The following is a 16,354-nucleotide window of genomic DNA, read 5'->3' on the forward strand; positions in this document are numbered from 1 at the left end:
TGAGGCACATCTGGATCTCGGGTCTTCAGGGCCCTCTCTTGGCCCCCCGCCTTGTAGGCGTGATAGTTACCGAAGCCTCAATGGGGGTTGGAACTTCCAGACCAAAGCTGGAATGGCTACCCACTAGAGAAATAACCTGTGCTCTTTGGGTGGCAGGAAATGTTACAACAACCAGACATTTCTGTGGCTCTTATTTGTTTTGATTTTAACCACGATTGGAACAAACCTGTAAACAAAACCAAAGAAGAAAATGTACAATTGATTTAAATGATCTTGTTATGTCATCAAGTCCTTAGTCAAAATGATCAATAGTAACATAATTCAGACTGTGAGAAATTACTTTCTTTGAAAGATAAAAATGTCACTCACATCCACAGTCTGGAGGAAAGTGTTCTGAGAGATTTTAACTTAATGTTTGAATTTTCCTGTCAATGCCTCCTTCTTCTGCTTGAGTTATTCTCCTTTTACCTTAGACCTTTATATAAAAAAACATGAGGTCAGCATTTGAAATTTCTACATCAGAATTGTGTCTCCAAAAGCCCTGCATGACATCATGGACCACTAATTATCTTTTTCTCTATACACCACTAAACTGAATTCTTAGCCATGCATGTTACATAAGTTTTAAAACTATTTTATCTTACTTATTACTACTGAGTAGAGAACACTTGTCATGGTGCTCATATGGAAGCCAGAGGGTGGGTTTGCAGGGCCACTTCACTCCTGTCACCTTTAGTGTGTTCCAGAGACTGAACTTGGTTTTCAAGCTTCCAGAGTCAGGACATCTTGCCTACCCTGTGATAGAACGTTGATGTGTTTGGGTTTTGTTTGTTTGTTTGTTTTGTTTTGTTTTTTTTCTATTGGGGCATTTCCCCCTCTAAGTGTGAAATTTAAAATATAGGATATGAAATAACTATTGTATCATTGTTGATTTCAGATTTGTTATTTAAACAAAGGTATACTTAATATAATAGGAGTCAGAGATTTGCTCCAACTCTGCTATGTGCACAGTAAAATCCACATTTTTTTTCCTCAGGCCAGTTTATAAGTATAACTTTTACATGACCTACCACATAGAACAAAATGTTGACTAAAGGATAACAAAAGTCTAAAAAATTGAAAACAACGTGTGTATATGTGTTTTGTCTGAGTGTGCTAACAGTAATCAGAATCATTTGGAAATTGGATTTAGATGTTGTGGGTGGCACAATGTATACTTAACTGTTTAAAATCCCAGGGTCATGTCCATCAGTTTCACTGTTGCTCTCTTCAGACTGGAATTTCTTCATGGACTCTGGGATGTTTAGCCTGACTGCATGAGCCCTAAAGACCTGCATGTCTAGACCTTTGAAGCACACATTTTTCTATTGCTGGGCAGATACTAAAGAGTTCCTGGGGCTTTGTACACAATAGAATTTTAAACACACTTAGAGAATTGTTCTTTTTCTTTTTTTTTAATCAGCTGTGCTGATTCAGAGATGAGGGAGACTGTGCCAGGCCATGATTTAAGAGTGGGATCTACATTAAATGCTTGTGGGACAAATGTAAATATAAACTACTAAGTGGAAACAAAGTGAATAACATAACTTTTTTGAGAGGATGTCAGGAGGAAAGGGGAGGCATTCAAGAAGAGTCAATTTATCACTTAACAATTCAGTTATAGAACTCAGAGAGAAACAAAACTAATTTCCAATTTATTTTGAAAAATAGTGATGTTGATTATTGAATTATATTTCCATTGCCATATGCATAGGTATCACCATCATTACCATTAGATCTTTTATTTGATGCAGTGGTATATATATATATATATATATATATATATATATATATATAGATATAGATATAGATATATCCCCGCAATACCAAATTTCCCCACAGTAGTTATTCTAAATAAAATTCTCAGGCTGACCCCAGACACTTTCCTCACATAGATTTTATGCAGAGGATTTCAATTTACATAAGGATGTGCAGTTCCTAAAATTGTTCCTATGGGGATATTTTGTTCATATATTTTTCATTACACTGATACTTTACTTATTTTATATTTTCCTTTTCAGATAATGCTACCTCTCAGGCAAATATTCAAGATTAGCACAAAAGAACATTTTTATGCTGTGACTTATTAGTAGAATATTTTTTTCATTTAAACATTTAATTTAAACATTATATGTGTACCCCAAAATGACTTCCCATAATTTACTTTTCTGTTTTCATTGAGACATATTATATATCAAAGGACACATAATAATAGTTTGACACATGCATACAATAATAATCAAATTGTGGTAGGAAACATTTCTAAGTCTTCCAGCATTTATTGTTTTTGTGTTACAAATTCTGTACTCTTCTTTTTGTAATTATTTTGAAAAATATTGTAGGTTGTTTTTAATAGTAATCCCCTTCTGTGTACATACAAACCTCCACTTTGAGTTCTGGAGCTTCTCTTGAAAGAATGTTTTGAGATTTATTTACTTATTTATGTGCATGAATAGTTTGTCTTCCTGTTTATCTGTGTACCACATGCCTGCCTGGTGCTCCAGGAGGCCAAAAGAAGGTTTTAGATCCCCCAGATGTGGAGTTACAGGTGAGTTTGAGCCACCATGTGGGTGCTAGCAATTGAAGCCAGATCTTCTAGAAAAATAGTGCTCTTAACTACTGAACCACATTTCCATCCCATTTTGGTGATTTTTAATTAATATCTTTCTATCTCCGACCCACTCTGCCCTCCAAGTCTCCAACATTACAGTCTATTCTTTTAATCACAGACTACTAGGATCCACAGTTAAATCGGAGCATGCCAAGTTTCTTTTTCTGTACCTGCCTATTTCACTTAATACAAGGACTTTAACTTTCATCATTACTGCTGAAAGTGATGCAACTTCCCTCTTTCTTATGATTCATATTCCGTTGTGTCTTTTTGACATCATTATCCAAGAATCTAGTAATTGCTCAGTTATACAAGGCTGGCTGTCTTCTGTATATGCTAGAATCCCAAAGAATTAGTCTCCAATGCCAGTGAAAGAGGGGATGTGTTGGAAAGGTGAGGGCAAGCAGGCAAAGAACAAAATGTTCCTTCTTCTATGTCCTTATACAGGCTTCCAGCAGAAAGTGTAACCCAGATTAAAAGTGTATCTTGCAGCCTCAAGATCTATATTAAAGGCATGTATTTTCCTGCTTCAAGACCTAGCTCAGAGGTGTGTCCTCTATTTCTGGGTTGTAGTTCATTCCATATACGGTCAAGTTGACAGCTAACAAGTACACCCCTTATCAACTTGATACACAATCATGCCTCCCTTGTCATGAGTAATTAACAAATGAAATCAACAACCAAGGTCATAACAAAGCCTTGAGCCTAAAACACCATAACTATCCCTCATATAACAGCAAACATTATAAATTTAGACTAGGTGGCAGTGTCCCCTGGGGGAACATCCTTTTAGTATCTCAAATAAATATGATACCACTGATATTCTTACTTGATGCTACAACATACAATAAAAAAAATTGAAAGAAAACACAAATAACCATACAAATGCATACTTAACAAAATACAAAAGAAGCACTCATGTCCGTTATAGTCCTCTTTTCTGCAATTGGTCACATCGTTTTGCCTGGTATTTATAACTCCCTTTTTCTACTACCTGTTCTGTATTTCCTCCATACTCAGCAAGCTTCTCTGCTGTGGAATATTACTTGAAGGTGTGTTATATCTGTGGAACATTAGTTTAATGATGCAAAGATATGTTGCATTTGTTTAACTCTGTGAAGCTGTGTTACTGTGCCTGTTTAAAACACCTGATTGATCTAATAGAGAGATGAATGTCCAATAGTAAGGCAGGAGAAAGGAAAGGCAGGTGGGCAGGCAGAGAGAATAAATAGAAGGACAAGTCTGGGAAGAGAGGATCAAGAATGAGAAAAAGAGGGGTGGAAGAATCTAGGGGCTAGCCACCCAGCTACACAACCAGCAATGGAGTAAGAAAGAAAGACATACAGAAATACAGAAAGGTAAAAGCCCAGAGGTAAAAGGTAGAAGGAATAATTTAAGTTAAAAAAAAACTGGCTAGAAATAAGCCAAGCTAAGGCTGGGCATTCATCACAAAGAATAAGACTCCTTGTGATTTATTTGGGAGATGGGTAGTGGATCCCCAAAGAGCAAAGAGTCAAAAAAAAGTAAAAACAGTAAAACAACCAACTACATTTTTCATCCCACATGGGGCTGTATTTCCATGTAGGGCCTGAGAGACCTAAAAATAGAATGGAAAAAAGAAAAAGGACACAGCTCTTTAAAGAGGCACTGTTATTCAGCTGGCACAGCTAAGTAGGAACAACAAGCTAAGTTTAAAAAAAAAATGCCTGCCATAGTGCAAGCATTAGCATTCTAGAGCTCTAGGAAGGGTGAATGCAGTTTCTGTTCAGATAAAACTCTGACCAGGCTGTGATCTATAGGCTTGGCTCTTAAAAGCTGAGAGGTGGGCAGAGCCAGCTACTAAAGCAGTGCAGAGCACCCAGCTGTAGCTTAACAGTTTAAAAGTTGGCTCACGTAGTCAAAAAAGACTAGAAATGTGCATAAAAGAGGTTCAGACAGAAAAAAAATAAAGAAAAAAATCTCTAAACAGGTTCCACTGTGCTTTACAATGGGTGTAGGCTTAAGAAAAAAAGAAAACAGGTATGGACAGTCACTGAAAGAAATAAACACTTTTAATAAATAGTAAAGTCTTTAAAGAGATAGTAAAAGTAAAAGAAAAGAAAAAAGCCACATAAAGATGGGAAATACACAGAGAGTCTGGATCCTATTTGGTATTATGTGTTGGTTTTGAATTTTTTGATTGTTGATAAGCAAACAACAGCTTCCAAGAGACATGAGATTACAACATTGAACAGGACTGCAAAATTGAACCAACCTAGATACCTTAGGATTATCTTAACATTAAAAAAGAAGTCAAACTTTGCATAGCCTTTGTGCTGGGAGGAGGGGCTTGGACCTGCCTCAACTGAATGTACCAGGCTCTTCTGACTCCTGATGGAAGACCTTGCCTTGGAGAAGGTGGGAACGGGGAGTGGGTTGGGGAGAAGGCTGGGGGTGGGAGGAGGGAAGACAGGGGAATCTGTGGTTGATACACAAAATGAATAGAAAATCTCTTCATAAAAATAAAGAAGAAAAAGGAAAAAGAAGTCAAAAATGTATTTGTCTGATGGAAGTAAAAAATGCTTTGGAGAGGAGGTTTTACTTTTGTTTCCACAGGAAACAAGAGGCTATGGATTTGTCCCAGGTTAATATGGATCAGGTTTGATCAAGGGAGACCTCCTAAAACTTGACAGGTGATATCTATCATCCAAAGTTATAGTTGGTCCTCCCAGGACTTCGTAATCAACTCATATTTTCTCAGCAACCCCTAAAGATGCCTTTGTTCACTGACATCAGGAAGCACTCTAGACAAAATGACATCCACATTTTCAAGAAATGGTGTGAGGAGCTTTTGGTTATTTGATGGGTTATGGATGTTTGTTATAATTTAGGGGAATATAGGAATGTAGGATAAAAAGACAACTGTTAATCTCAGATATTTTGCATTAGTATGAATTTTGATATAGTATTACAAATGTAAAGTTATTTTCCTTATACTGTATATATGATTCAACTCTTGTTTGGGGTATTGCACTTATGCAGTTCACTTAAAAATGGAATGTATAAATAAGAAATGAGGTTAATAATTAATCTATAATAATCAAACTTGTAGTCACATTAGGTAACTTTTTAAGTTAAATCGGTATTTTTTTGTTAGATAAATGGTCTCCCAACACTTCAAAGGCCTATTGAGTATGGCATTAAAAATATTTTGTTAACTTAGGGCTTTTTATGACAATGAGAAACATCTGCTCCTGGCAGTACAAATTTACTTCATAAAAGGAACATGGGCATTAAAGAAAATCTGTAGCTGGAAGGTTTCTCTGGTCCCACATGACCACGTGGTCCTGCCTGCTCCACAGTCCCACCTAGCCCCATGATTCCATAGCCACTTATAATATAATCATTTATAGATTTAATATTAATTACCAATTGTATGGTCTATAGCAAGCCTTTTGCTAGCTAACTCTTATATCTTAAATTAACCCATTTCTATTAATCTATGCATTGCCATGTGGCTTCGTGGCTTCATGGCTTACTGATACTTTTACATCTTGCTTCTCCTGATGATAGCTCCCAGCTTCTCCACAGGCTCTGCCTTTCTCCTTCCTGTCTCTCTAGGATTTCCCACCTGCCTCCAAGCTGCCTTTCCATAGACTAAATCAGCTTATTTATTAACCAATATATATTCAGCATACAGAAAGACATACCCCAGCATTTCCTCTTTTCTATCTAATCAAAAGGTAAGGTTTTAGCTTTAATATAGTAAAATTATATATAACAAACAGTTATAAAGCAAGAATTATAGTTACAATATTTAGTCTATTTGTATATGTGAAAATTAAAAAAAATGTATTATATATCCTATATTTGTGAGTCTAAAATTTCATATCAATTTTTCTTTTATCATAACCAAGGAGAATTCTAACTGTAACTATTTAGTCTTCAACCACAACAAAGACCCCAGAAGAATATAATATTACCTAAATAAACAGGAAATGTGTGTGAGAAACTTCCAAAAATCTAGAATGACAGATACAGCTGGCTGCCTGGACAGTCACCCAAAGTTCCTCTGCAATCTTGGGGAATCTGTCTTCAGCCTATAGACCTAGAGTTTTTTAACTGCTTCTCCCTGTGTCCTGTAAAATGTTTGGCAGTCTCCTCTGAGAAGCAGGAATCTGAAGGATCATCTTTCTTTGTTCTGGCAAAATTTAGTGGTCATTTTTCCATAGGTCTCGCATTTCCTGTCTATGCAACATTTTTTCAAGCACTCCAGGCAAGAACAAATGGTCAGTTCTGCCAAGAAGAAGATAAAGTCCATATGGAGTGTCTTTGGTGCCCATAGTCCTCTTTGAAGTCAATGAAGAAGATGTGTCTCACTGTCCAGGAACATGTAAGTTTTTAAAATATTTTAAATGACATATTCTGTAAGTCTTTGAAGTGTTTGAAGATTACCTACCTAATTGAAATATATTTATGTATACATAGAAAACTTAATTAACATGACTATAAGTTTGATTATCCTAGGTGACTATTAATCTGTATTTCTTAATTATATATTACAATTTTAAATGGATTGCATAACCATAATACCTTAAACAAGAGTAGAAATATATATACAGTATAACAAAATCAACTTCAAATCTGTATCAATAAACCAAAATCCATAGCAATGTAAAACATTTTTAAAAAGTTGTTGCTCTTTAAAAGTAAATTCAGTGATCTACCCTTTCATCCTATCATATCTATAATATCCCCTTTTCTTCTTTTGGAAAGAGATTGACTATGACCAATCACAATTTGTAACCAACAACCTAAACAAAGACAAACATCCATAATCCATTTTTTGGGAATGTGGGTATAGTGTTCTAGACTACTTCCTGCTGATTGGGGACACTGTTAATCTGCCCTAACTGGAGTATTCTGTGAGACTGCATCATCTCAGCTAGTTGCCTTGAAGCTGTTCTAGGTGTTGGGTCATCTAAAGACCTCTCAGCAGGTCTTCCATAATGGAACCATATTAACCTGGAAGGAATCCACAACTTCTCATCTTCTGTGGAAACAAAAGCAGAACCTTTTTTTCCAAAGCAACACATCCTTAGACACAAATTTTGAAGTCAAGACACGTTTAAAATATACATATTGGTTTAACTCAGCAACCTTTCTAATCAAATATCTCTATCCAGTTAAAAATCCCAGAGGCTGCCTGGGCGGCAGTGGTACATACCTTTAAATCCAGCACTTGGAAGACAGAGCCAGGTAGATCTCTGTGAGTTCAAGGCTAGCCTGGTCTACAGAGCAAGATCCAGGACAGGCACCAAAACTACACAGAGCAACCTTGTCTCAAAAACCAAAAAACAGACAAACAAAAAAATTCCCAGAGACAATGTAATAATATACAATATCAAGATTTTTGTGTAATTTTCATCTTTACATGGATTAACTTTTATATTATTTTTACTTTCTCTTTAAAAACTTTATTTTTTAAAACTATCTATTTCTTTATATAACTGTCTATATTTATTTTTTTCTTCCAAGCCTATGTATATTTTTATACACACTGTAAACAATTTAGAGGTCTATTCCATCTGAATCTGTCTTATTGTGAGGCTGTAATCCTTTTCTGATCATTGCTTTCAAATGCAGGTTGACTAGGATTGAAGCAGCAGCTCTGGCTGCTAACTTCATCCATTTCAACTTCCCAGCATGGTGGAGCTGCCCAGGAGAGTCACACTTATCTTGTCAATTCTGGGGTCCATGCTGCCTTCAGTTAGCATGCAGCTGGCTCACAAACTCTTTTTTTTTTCTGTATGAGTGAAAGCTAAATGTGCCATGCAGTACACTGCATTGCTTGGAGACACCGAGCCTGCATGCCTCAAACTTGCAATTCTGCAGCTCAATCCACATGCTGCAGCATCTTTGCAGTTACATTTTTCCTTTCACGTCTTCTAGAACTCTGAAAATGTTCTTCAATATTATGGTCTTCCCAACTGTATCCTATGGTAGTGAGGTTCCTGTAGGTCTCTAGCATCACATCTTTATAGAGATTCTTCTGGGAAGAATCCAGCAAAATCCACTCTTCCAAGGTGAAGCTGACATGCACATCACCATAGTTCACTGCATTCAGTACATTTAAATCCTGTTTCTCCTGGCAGTTGCCTGCACCATCTACCCCACTTTCCTTTCTTCTTCCTGTCTCTCTGGATTTCCCACCTGCCTCTAGGCTGTCTTGCCATAGGACAAATCAGCTTATTTATTAACCAATGGGAACAACATATATTCAGCATACAGAAAGACATCCCCCAGCAAAACTCCATAGGAGTTTTTTGGAAAAATTAGGGATTGGGCAAGAAACTGCTTTTGCCTTGACTGCTTGACAGTATATTTTACAAACTGGACATTCAGGACCCACAGGAAAGTAACTGCTGAACTTTGCCAAAATAAGATAGTACAGTTTTTCAGGGTTCCTGTTTCACATATGAGTATGCCAGATATTCTTCAAGACACAGAAGAAAGCAACTGACAAATTTTGCCAATATAAGGCCGAACAGTTCTTCAAATTTCCTGCTTCACTGAAAAGTCTGCCAGATACTGTAGGCCTGTAGATTAAAGATGGATGCCCAACATTGAAGAAGAACTATGGGTGACTGTCCAGGCAGTTAGACGTCTCTGTCATTTCTAGAGTTTCTGGAGTTCATTGCAAAACACTTCCTGTTTACTCAGGTATTATTTCATCCGTCTGCGGTCTTTGATGGAGTTGAAGACTAGAAAGCTATAATTGCAGTTCCTTAGTTATGATAGAAAGTAAATTAGTTATAAAGCTTTGGAGTCAGTAGCATGGGATAGAGAGGGGACTATTTTCTCTGAATGTGCTAAATGCAAATAGACTGAATAATGTAAATGTAATTCTTACTTGATAACTCTTTTGTTGTATATGGTTTACTACGTTAAAGTTAAAACTTTAACATAGTAAATGTTAAAGGAAGTGTTCTGGAATACTATTATTATTATTGTTTTTTTTTTTTTTTTTTGGTTTGTTTGTTTTTTGAGACAGGTTTTCTCTGTGTAGTTTTGGTGCCTGTCCTGGATCTCGAGGCTGGCCTCAAACCCACAGAGATCTGCCTGGCTCTGCCCCCTGAGTGCTGGGATTAAAGGCATGTACCACCACTGCCCAGAGTGGAATATTATTTTAAGATGTGTTACATCTGTTTATACTGTGGAACATTTGTTTAAAGATACAAAGATGTGCTGCATTCTTTTATGTTGCATTTGTTTAACTCTGGGAAGCTGTGTTACTTTGCCTGTCTAAAAAACCTGATGGTCTAATAAAGAGCTGAATGGCAAACAGCAAGGAAGAAGAAAAGACAGTCTGACAGGCTCAGAGAATAAATCGGAGAAATCTGGGAAGAGAGGATTGAGGGATTAAAAAAAAGGAGGAGAAGAGGAGGATTTCAGGGGCCAGCCACCCAGCTACACAACTTGCAACAGAGCAGGAAATACAGAAATGGAAAAAAGATAAAAGCCCAAAGGCAAAAGGCACAGGTGACAATTTAAGTTAAAAAAAATGGCTAGAAATAAGCTAAGCTGAGGCTGACCATTCATAAGAAAGAATAAGCCTCCATGTGATTTTTTTGTTTTGTTTTGGTTTAGATTTTTTTCATCAGTAAACCAGGTCCTAGTCTTCTCTCCCTCAGTCAATCAATCATGGGAAACACCCTATGAGGATATACGTCCATGCCTGGCTAATGCCAAGCACAATATCTATGCAATTTTTAATCTTCTGTCTAAATTTTTAGAGAAAGTTTTATCAAACAGAAACTTTATCACATTACTTACCTATAAAGCATAGTGATCCTGTACTACTACATTAGATAAGTGAAAGAATCAGCTAAGCTTGACATGAATATCCACTACTGCCATACTAACAATACCTATTACAAAGTCATTGACATTCCTGTATTTATATCCACCTGTAGTAGCCAGAACCCCTGCTCTATCCATAAAGAATTTATCTTTCAATATTAATCTCTAATCTCATTTTTGCACTAGGATTTTTTTCCTGCTCAAATTAGATATTCACCTGGAAAATCTGTGTGCTTACTGTATAAAATATATTAGTTGTGAAAACTTCATATTATGATTTTTTATATCATCCATTTCTTTCTTATAAACTTTATATCATATCTCCATGTGTAGCATATTTTTGGTCTACCTAGTAAGGAGAGAGAGAAAAAAACATATCCTAATATGAAAGATTATGTGTGTTAAAATCACCCAAAGATGATCATGATTATGGGGATGCAATGATAAATTGCTTCTAAGAGTGTTAAATAACATGACTTGCCTAGAAGACTTATGGGAGACTGTACTAGAAACACCATCGGGTTTGAGTATGCCCTGTTGTTATCAGACAGTGCTCACAATAAAAACACTCTTCTGTGTATTCACATGATCTGTTTCTTCTTCACGTGAAAATAGCTGTGCCAGCATGCTTGTGTGCTCATGTGCACAGAAGTGCAAGTATGTGTGTATGTTCATGTTCCCTGAAGTGAAAGGATGCATGTATCCTCATGTACACAGAAGAGGCTGCTGTTAGCAATTGGAGAGAGATGTGTTATGACCTCCAGTAACTGCTGCCATTGACTGGGAGGGGCACAATCAAAACGTATGCTCCCCCAAGAAACGTAGATTGACAGAACTCTTGTACCAAGCATGAGGAATCCTGTTGCTTGGATTCTAAAGGTTCCCTCAGGGCAGAGGGTAAGAACTTATGGCATCAATGGCACAGACGCCAGGAGTCGTTGTGAAGGCAAATAATGAACTCATTTATTCAATAACAGAGAAGGCCTTATATAACCTCTTCCTAGCACCCTGTCTGTGTCGTTGTCTCTCATTGGCTGGACATAATCAGAAATTCTGACGTTGATCAGAAACTCTGAAAGCTCCTGTTGCTAGGTTCTCAGGCAGACTCAAGGTTGGCTCATTAAGGTGTACATTATGTGCATGCCTTGGCAACTGGTCTGAGCCAATTTCCTCAACCCTATGGACCTGTCCTACTAAAGAACTCTATTTCTAGTTGTTGGTCAGAGAAATATAAGCAACTTTCAAAGCAATATAAGGTATTTCCATTGACCTTTGTTTTTTCCTGGAAGTTGAATGTAAGTCCCCATTACTAAAGATACCACACACTTCAGAATCAGGACTTGGAGTAATCTGTAGGGTTGCATCTGACTGGGAAGCCTCCTCCTTGAGAATTGTGTCTCATTATATCAGAAAGAGTGATTCAAGGTGTCACAAGATAAAGGTAATTAGTAGTTACATCCAAATGAGTTGCCTGTGAACCAAAACAATGACTGGAAGAGTAAAATAGCCCTGGTATGCTATGGTGGCACTTAGATCTTAGCAGTAGCCATCAACTGTCTAATTGGACTTCAAACCCACTCAGTGTGGAGACAGTTTTTGTCTAGTACTATAAATCTAGCCATAGTCATCAGTGGTGAGGCCATGGAGCATAGAGGAGGTTCTTCTACAGTTTCTTTCCCAAATCACTATAACTCCTAACTGCATTCTTAATATTTGTGCTTATACTCAGAAACACATGTAGCTCTCATCCCTTATCAAAAACACCTTGGATTTGCCTCTCATAGAATGCATAGAAACTTACTATGGGCTGCCCTGTCCCAATTGAAACATCTATATTACAACCCCTACCTCTAAGGCTCAGGGAACTTAATGGAAGGGGAGGTAGAAATATTGTAGGAGCCACAGGACCAGAATATCTGTATGAAATAGTTTCCTTTATATATGAAATTAAATCTCAACAATAGGGTCACCTAAATGAGATATACACAATACTAATGTAGGTGGGAGAAAATCTCACTAAGTCCCACCCCTAGATGACAGCTACAGGTAATCAAAGATTGCTGAGAGATGGAGTAGTATCAGTCTCCTCCATGAATGAGACCTCTACTACATAGCCATCTCTAAAACATACATATAGGAAATGCTAAATGGGCATAACAGGTTGTAGCTATAATTTATTTATTATATGTGTGTATGTATCAATTATAGCTCTTAAAAATATATGAATTCAGAGAGAACAGGTGCATATGAGAGGGTGGAGGGGGAGAGGGAAATAGAGAAGTGATGTAAGTAGAATATATTAAATACATACATACACATATATATGTCAAAAATTTTGAGAAAGTCAGAATTTATAGAACAATTTAACTCTCTAGGCTGCATGCAAGAGTGTTCTGGATATAAATATACACACTGAAACTAAATGAGTAAAATATGCATCATACAAACAGTATGTATTTTAAAGCCATCATTTTAATGACAGAAAACTAAATTAACATCAAATTATCAGACTGTAATGGATATTTAATATTGATGCCAGTCTTTCAGAAACATAAATCAACTTGAAATCTATATCCAACTAATACCAGAGCTAAAATCATGCAGTTAAAAGTGAGAAACTCTAAGGAAAATGAGTTCATAAGCACTGTTAAAAATTGTACTGTAAAAATGGATGAATGACCTGCCTGCCAGTGGAACTGCATGTAGCTGAAGTTTCCTCTGGTCCTGCCCAGTCCCACAGACCCCACAGCCACTTATAGACTAAAAGCTCAGAAGCTTATATTAATTAAAACTACTCAGCCATTAGATCAGGCCTACCACTGACTAGCTCCTACATTTAAACTCAGCTTATTTCTGTTTATGTATATGTCACCACATGTTCTGTGGCTTTACCTTGCACCATTACATGCTGCTCCCTGGATGGCTGGGTGTTGTCTGCTGGCTCAACCTTCCTCTTCCCAGAATTCTCCTCTCTGCTTATCCTGCCTATAACTCCTGCCTGACTACTGGCCAATCAGCCTTTTATTTATCAACCAAACAAGAGCAGCACACATTCACAGCATACAGAATGACATTCCAATCATTTCCTCTTTTCTTTCTATTTAAAAGGAAGGTTTTAACTTCAACACAGTAAGATTATATATAAAAAACAGTTATTAAGAAAGAATTATAGTTACATATTTAGCCTATTTGTATTTGGCAAAATTAAAGAAAATATTTTTTCTATACTCTATTTGTGAGTCTAAAGTTTTATATCTAATTTATCTGGTATCATAACCAAAAAAAATATAACAATCTAGTCTTCAACTACATCAATTACCCCAGAAGGATATAATATTATCTAAATAAATAGGAAGAACATTGTAAACAACTTCCAAAAATCTAGAATGACAGACATCTGGCTGCCTGGATAGTCATCCAAAGTTTCTCTGCAATGTTGGGACATCCATTCTTTAGCCAACAGGCCTAGTGTCTCTCAGTTGCTTCTCTCTGTGTCCTGTAGAATATCTGGCAGTTTTTTCTGTGAAGCAGGAACCTGAAGGAACATCTCACCTTATAAAGTTCAGTGGTCACCTTCCCATGGCTCCTGAATGTTTAGTTTATATAACATATCATCAAGCAGTCAATGTAAGGGCACTTTTTTGCCCAGTGGTTAACTTTTGTCACAAAGAAGGCAAACTCCATAATGAGTTTCTTCAATGCCCATTATCTTCTCTGAAGTAGATTGGTGCTGCCAGGAGCAGACATGTCTCAATGTTTACAAAGTTCTTAGAACATTTTAAATGCTATATTCTGTAGGTCTTTGGAGTGTTTGAAGATTACCTACCTAATTGAATAATATCTATGTATACCTAGAAAACTTAACATGACTATAAGTTTGACTATCATAGAAGACTAATTATTAATCTGTATTTCTTAATTATACATTACAATATCAAATGAGCTGTGCAAACATAATACCTTAAACATAATATATATATATATATATATATTTATACTATATATAACTATTATATTTAAATATATATATTTATTTATCTATTTAAATAAGTATAAATATATATTTATTTAAATATAGTAGTTATATATAGTATAACAAAATTAACTTCAAATTTGTATCAATAAACTAAAATCTATAGCAATGTAAAGCATTAATCCTATATTTCTATATTATATCTCCCTTTCTTTTATTTAGAAAGAAATTGACTATGACCAATAACAATTTGTAACCAGAAACCTAAACAAAGACAATCATCCATAATCTATTCTTTGGAAATCTGGCCATAGTTTTTCAGGCTACTTCTTGCAGATAGAAGGTGCTGGTAATCTTATGGGGACCCTGAGAAAATTAAGAATTATGGTTAAGTCTTGACTGAAATAGTCTGTGAGGCTGCATTGTCTGAGCCAGTTGCCTTGAAACCATTCTGAACGTTGGATTATCTGGGCCATGGTGTCATCAGAGACCTTTCAAGAGGTCTTGGCTGGTCAAACCTGATGTATCTTATTCTGGAACAAATCCAGAGCATCTTGCTTCATGTGGAAACAAAAGCAGAGCCTCCTTTCCAAAGCAACACATCCTTAGATTCAAATTTTGAAGTCGAGATATCTTTAAAATATACATATTGGTTTAACTGAGCAGCCTTTACAATCAAATGTCTTTGTGTAATTAAAAACCCCAAAGACAATATATTCTAGACTCTGTGTGATTTTTATCTTTATGTGGCTTATTTTTTATATTACTTTTACTTTTTCTTTAAAGAATTTATTTTTTAATATAATTATCTATATTTCTTTTTCCCTCTCTTTTAAGCCTACATACATTTTTACACACAGTGTAAACCATTTAGGGTTCATTTCATCTGAATCTGTCTTATTGTGAATCTATTGCTTTAAACTGCAGCATTACTAGGACTGAAATGGCAGCATTGGCTGTTGGCTCAGCCTACCTCGGCTTCCCAACATGGCAGAACTACATTTACCACCAGCTCTGGGAAGTAGGCTCACCACCAACTATTAGAAGCTGTGAATCTATGCTTCCATCCAATAGCATGTAGCCCAGAAACTTTTTCTTTCTTTTCTCTTTTTGTTTTTTTTTTTGTTGTTGTTTGTTTGTTTGTACTAGCAAAGGCTAAATCCACCACTCAGCATAATGTGCAACTTGGAGATGCTTCATTCTCACCATGTTGTAAGTCAAGACTGCATGCCACTGAGAACCTGCCATACTGGAATTCATGGTTGGCCTGAGAGACACAACTAGGAAGCTGTTTTTAGTCTGTTTTAGAATCTTTTTTTTTTTAAGCTTTCTATGGTTTTATGCCCCACGTTGGGTGCCATTTGTAGCTGAAGTTTTCTCTGGTCCTGCTCAGCACCACAGACCCCACAGCCACTTATAAAATAATTACTTAGAAGCTTATATTAATTAAAACTGCTCAGCCATCAACTCAGGCCTACCACTAACTAATGCCTACATTTAAACTCAGCCCATTTCTGTTCATCTATATGTCGCCACATGTTCTGTGGCTTTACCATGTGCCAATACATGCAGCTCCCTGGATGGCAGGATGGCATCTGCTGACTCAGCCTTCCTCTTCCCAGAATTCTCCTCTCTGCTTATCCTGCCTATACTTCCTGCCTGGCTACTGGCCAATCAGCATTTTGTTTATCAACCAAATCAGAGCAACACATATTCACAGCATACAGAACGACATTGCCATCCACTGTATCCCTCCCTGGATACCATCCCCTATGACCTTTCCCTAGGCCTGACATCCCAGCTTATCCTTGGACCTGCTGCTGGGTCCTGCCCCTAACCCCAGGAGAATTCTACCATGGAAGCACAGACCACACCAGCCAGAAACAGTG

The 16,354-nt window shown here is 36.6% G+C and overlaps 1 pseudogene; it reads right to left on the reverse strand.

Moving 5' to 3' along the window:
• Positions 1 to 8,525: 8,525 nt before the first annotated feature.
• LOC121832650 (zinc finger protein 120 pseudogene) lies at positions 8,526 to 15,725 on the reverse strand (annotated as a pseudogene).
• Positions 15,726 to 16,354: the final 629 nt, after the last annotated feature.

This window comes from Peromyscus maniculatus, chromosome 10 (assembly GCF_049852395.1).
Source record: "Peromyscus maniculatus bairdii isolate BWxNUB_F1_BW_parent chromosome 10, HU_Pman_BW_mat_3.1, whole genome shotgun sequence".
NCBI lineage: Eukaryota > Metazoa > Chordata > Mammalia > Rodentia > Cricetidae > Peromyscus > Peromyscus maniculatus.